This window comes from Pimephales promelas, chromosome 20, assembly GCF_988280905.1.
Source record: "Pimephales promelas chromosome 20, fPimPro1.hap1.1, whole genome shotgun sequence".
Taxonomy (NCBI): Eukaryota; Metazoa; Chordata; class Actinopteri; order Cypriniformes; family Leuciscidae; genus Pimephales; species Pimephales promelas.
This window is the reverse complement of record NC_142788.1, coordinates 19,257,573-19,263,234: the sequence shown is the minus strand read 5'-3', so window position 1 is coordinate 19,263,234 and position 5,662 is coordinate 19,257,573. Positions and strand designations below refer to the sequence as shown.

At 37.4% G+C, this 5,662-nt stretch overlaps 1 long non-coding RNA gene across 1 annotated transcript; it reads right to left on the bottom strand.

Annotated features, from left to right (window-relative positions):
- Positions 1 to 399: 399 nt before the first annotated feature.
- Positions 400 to 5,152, bottom strand: LOC120462887 (uncharacterized). Its single transcript, XR_005618436.2, has 2 exons — positions 4,984 to 5,152; positions 400 to 2,200 (listed from the first exon to the last, which is right to left on the bottom strand). It is a non-coding gene; the product is annotated as an uncharacterized LOC120462887 (long non-coding RNA).
- Positions 5,153 to 5,662: the final 510 nt, after the last annotated feature.

The window sequence follows — 5,662 nt, the reverse complement described above, 5'->3', positions numbered from 1 at the left end:
TTCACTTCTTATGGTAAATGCAGAGCAGTGTGCCCTCCACTTGGAGATTTTATGGTGTTGATTCTCATGCATGGAACAGTCGAGTCAAGTGTCAATAAGAGAAAGGCTTCACTCCAAACAAAAGCAGCTTGTGAATGGCAGGGTGAAATGAGAGCACAGCTGGGCACACACACACGCAAACAATACAGGGTGATACTCTCCACATCATGTTTCCTTGGTGAATTAATCCTTACGAGTGAGCTAGCTAGTGAATGTTGATTCAGCTCTCAAGTATCTTTTTTTTACATTAAAAATTTTGAATAATAAAAAAATAATCATTCATAAAAAAATATACAATTTTCTCATTCACATATTTTTTATGCAAATTACATAAGAACTTTGGATGGACACACCAAGATAAACCTTTCAGTAACTGTCTTTATTAACGGCAAGCGCCTGGTGGAGGAATGTGGCATCTTCCTCAAAATACTAGCGAACATGAAGTTTGTCAGCTAAACCAAAATGAATTAATACATTTAATAAAAGTATTTTTTTATATGTGTATGCATTAACAATATACACATACAATAACATTATTGTTCTCTTGAATGCGTGACATGAAATTCGGCTTTATTCGCTTTTTAAAAAATATTTTTTTTTTTGGGGGGGGGGGGGGGGGTGATGATGGGGCTCCCACCCATTCATTCATCCATTTATCATTTTCACTTGCAGTCAGTTTCTTCACCCAAAGGCACAAACCACACATGGTGTTAGTCATATCCGAGAACAGCACCAAATCAGATGATGAGACGCAAGTGAAAATGTGAGATTTCAGGTACGATAGTGCTCTTTGATTCAAGAGGGCTTGTGCGAAAGCTTGTTTGCGTTTGTGGTTAGGAGACAGTCTGTTTGCGTACATTGCAATGGATGTGGGTATGCGAACGAGAGATACCACCCGAGGTTTCCGCTCCGAGTGTCAGTGTTTGTTTGCTGCTCGCTGCTTCCTGCCTCACTGTGTGCTGGTGAAGAGGATCCCTGGAGCAGAACCACCATATTGATCGTTTCACCTATCCCGCTGCCTACCGCATTGTGTCTTCCCTTTTCTCCCCAGCCAATCAATACCTCTTTGTGTCCGTCCCTGTCCATTGACAAATCACTCAGGTCAAATGCTTTTCTGTACTGCTGTCAGTCAAACTGAAGGTGACTTCGTCTTTTCCTCATTTGACACTCGCATCGCATGTAGACACGCTCATTGTTCACGGTCGGCCCAGATTCAGGGGTCTTATCAGCGTAAAGTTGATTTGACTCTCTTTAAACTAAAGTAGCTGATCCAATCTTGGGTTTAAATGTGAGATTACTTCCTCTAAGTGCTGTTTTGGAGGTGGACCAGTGTCTGCCTGGCTGCACTCCTGTTTGGTAGATCTATGTCTTCCGTCCATTGACATCAGCACTTGTTATATCTTTTACGGGTCCAGCTCACCAGTATCTGTTTATCACATTTAACATCCTATTCTTTTGATGTGGCCACTTGCCACGGCCTCCATGTTTCCATGGCCAGCTCCAAGCAAGCTTAGACACAACAGTTTGCAGAGGAAGACAACCCTCAGCAGCCTCTCATTTCCTATATTGTCTGAGGTGATTCCGATTTAGGGAAAGTTTATTGTTCGCATGTTGCTTTGTACCGCTGGGCCTATCAGTCTGGAATGTCACACTTCCTGTGGAATATTTTTAGACCGGACCTTAAATTCAAGACAGTCTTGGATGCACATCTTTTATGTGAATGCGGTGTAATTCAGAAGCATACGAAATAAAATAAATAAAAAAAACATGTCTGAACAGCCTTTTGTCTTCCATGACATTTTATGACAAATCAATACATAAACTGTCAGACGCCTGCATTGGGTCACTTCCTGAGGGACTGTTTGCTCCCAGTGGGGTGTCTGGCAAGGGGATAGAGGGGGCATTCTGGGGTCCCTGACCCTTCTTTAGGATGGTTGAGAGTCGACTAAGACTAGTAGAAGTTATCAATGGAGGCGACCATCCAGTAGACAGGAGCACTGATAAATAAAGTGATGGAACAGGGTTAACAAGACGTATTTAGGGAGTGTTGTCATTTCTGGAGAATGAATGGACAAGAACAAAAATCTTGGAAGAGACTTCTTTCAGCCTTACACCATGAAACCTAGATAAACTTTGACTTTCTGTCCAGCAGAGGAAACATCTGGGGATAGACAATAAAGAATGTGTGTGAAAAAGCAGAAGAGACACCCCACCCCACCCCACCCCCATTCTGCTTCACCTCAATTTTGCGTTCTTGCGTCTGTTGAAGGTTTGCTACTCTTAGCTTATTAAAGGCTATCTCTGACATAAAACTTGCTTCAAATCGATTGGGGTATGTCTGAAAATAATGAGTCGGATGATGATTCAGTAACTGCTCTGAGGTGTGTTTCCCATACAATGATGTTACTCACTGATTAACTTGTCATGACTGTTTGCCGAAACTGTTAACACGGTCGCACCTCTGCCGTTTGAACCAAATTGGTTCATCAATATAAGACTGTGTTTAATAACTTCAAGCGCAGGTGGAGGAGTAATAACTTCTGCTAATTAACCTGTTCAGAATCTCTAAGATCCTGGCTAATGATGCTTTTGGGAAACGATTGATTGATTCAGTTCAGAGTGGAATCCTTGGATTGAAGCATTCAGATTCATTCCTCATTCATTAAAAGAACTGACTCATTTGTTCAGAAATCAGGCAGAAAACTAGAAAGCTGTTTAAAAACACTAGAGCAGTGTTCACTTTACATGCACTGTGTTAAAGAACCCGCAATGCACAGCTGCTTTTGACCAGACCTTTCCCTTAGTTTAGTTATGCCACGCAAATTTGTGATGTTCAAAAAAACGATAAAATGACCGGTAACTTTATTTTGATGGTACCTTTTGAACATGTTGACTATCAGTAACTTTGCAATTACATGCCTAACCCTAACCCTACAGTCTAATACTAACTTCTAAGGTAGTTGACATGTAGTTGCGTTAGTCAACAGAATGTGAAGGGACCGTTATGTGATAATAATGTGAAACCAAATTGCCACTAATGTGTGTAACCACATCCACATTCTCCAACATAAAGGTGTATTAAAATGCTTTCTCTAAAATCTCTTAAAAAGCATGACGAAAATGGCATTCACGTTTACATGTTCCTGAATCCGGGAACGTTTTAAACATAAATAAGTTGCCCTGTATATGTTTTTGATTCACTAAAATAATGATTCATTAGAGTCAATTGTTTAGAAACCAGACTGCACTGGTTACTTAACTGTGGTTTTGATTCATTAAAAAGAATCAGTTCACTGTAAAAAAAAAAAAAAAAAAAAGTATTTTCAAGAGTTGTTATCACAACATTTTGTTATTTTGTCAAATCAACTTAAATATTTTATTTAGTTCAGATAACTTATTATTTTGAGTTTCTGATGATTAAATCATTATCCTTCATTGTATTAACTCACTTTTTCCAGTTCAATCAACTTAAAATTTTAAGGCAACCAGGTTACTTTTTTTTTTTTTAAGTTAAACCAACAATATTTTTTACAGTGTTGATGAAAGTAATTTATTTGTGAATTGGACTGCTCTGATAACACTATATGTTTTGATTGATTTAAAAGAACCGGATCATAAGAGTCATTCGTTTGTGAATCTGACTACGAGGGCAACCACACAAAAATGGTGCATCACATTTTATACAAACATCAAACTTACATTCTGTTATAAAATGTGATTTTATTTATTGGTCGGTTATTTTTTATTACAAGTTGTGCAGTTCACTATGAATACTCGGCTATTTGGCGTATAAGAAGATTTATAGAGTAAAAATGGTTGGCCTGCATGTCAGTATTTTTTTTTCTTTTCTTTCCATTCATTCATTTTTTATCCATTGTGTCATGTGGAGTTTAAGAAGAGGGCTCTTATCCCTATTCAGTGTTCACTCCCAGCCCCCCATGAGACAAAAGTCTGTGATGACATCACCTAGTTTTCTCAATGAGTAATCCTCAGGGACAGCTCATGAGATGTCTTATTCAAACTCAGATTATCTCGGCAAATCCAGTTAGTGGCGAAACTGTGCTACTTCCTCACAATACTTTAACTTTTTCTTTTTTATTTCCATCCTTTTTTCTTCCTTTCATATGTGTTTCTCTACTTGTATTTTTGGGTGGAAAATGTTGTGAAATGCAAATAAGTTTTTGGTCAATAACTATTAACTGCATCTGCTTTTATTTGTCTTTGAGCCAGTTAATTTATTCGCCCATTGTTGTTTTCACATTCAGCTCTGGGTCAGTGTGCAACCACAGTTACCTTGTCACTCATTCATTTGCTTGTCCAATTCAGAGGATTAATTATGCTAATCAAACTTAATGCCACACGTGAGCTCTTAAAGGAGCAGTTCACAGAAAAATACTATATAAATTTGAATAAGGGAAGAGACTGCTGGGTAATTTGGCAATACTAATAAGGAGGAAGCATTAGTGCTATGAACCCATTCATTCCAAAAATAAAATAAAATACTAATTATATAAATAATCTGTGTGATTGGTTGTCTCACACTTTATGACATTCTTTGAAAATATTATTTTAGTGAAAGTAACATGAAAGAATATTTTCATGCTTTGAAAATATATTGCAAGTGAAAGTAACAGTACAGACTTTTGCTTACAAAAAAAAATGCTCTTTGATTTGGGGATCTCCAGACACGTAAGATATTAAAATAAAATAAAATGTCATTTTAAAATGAATAATTTAGGTCAGAAAAAATTTAAACAGCTTTTTAATCCTTTTGGTTTCTTACGCTATTTAATTACTGCTCGAGTTGTCAAGTGATCAGTGTTTCACTTATAGTTATAACAAACTATAAGTATACTATACAATTATATAACTATGGTTATAACTACTATAGTTATAAGGAATTATTGATGACGGGCTGTTGAATTGTCAGAAAATTATGCTCACCTAAGACGGTAGTGCAGCAACGTCGTGAAGCCAAGTGTGCATTTTGCAAGATGTAAACAACACTTGTCCAGAAACACTTCCTGTTTCAGTTTGTAAATGGTTTCTTTATTTCAAATGTAAAGAAAACATCTTAAAGCTGTGTGTTTAACTTTTTGATTCAGTTGTAAATGTTCTGTTGGTTGTATTTTATTCCAACGTTTATGTAGAGTTAAAAAACTGAAACCGGAAGTGCTTCTGGACCAGTGTTGTTTACATCTTGCAAAATGGTCTGTCCTATGGTTAACAAAGCCTCAAGAAGACATTGTTCAGATGTTGTATTTCAACTCATCTCAGAGAGAGAGAGAGAGAGAGAGAAAGAGAGAGAGAGAGATTAGGCGTGTGTGAATTACTTGGGTTTGTGCGTCTCTCAACAGTGTTCGGCTGCAGTGTATTTAATTTTATCTACTTCAGTAAATGCGTTGTATTACCTCGCAAGTGAGAAATATCATGTAGCCTAGCTTTTAAGTTGCTAAACCATTTTACTGATAAAATCATCAGAATAGTGCTGACAACACGTTTTTGTTAGCCCGACTTCATCATACTCATATTCTAGTCAGAACGAGAGTCTGATACTTCTCCATGGGACTTTGACTGTGGGGCGTGTCTTAACCGAACCAGGAGAAAAACACCTCTGCACTTA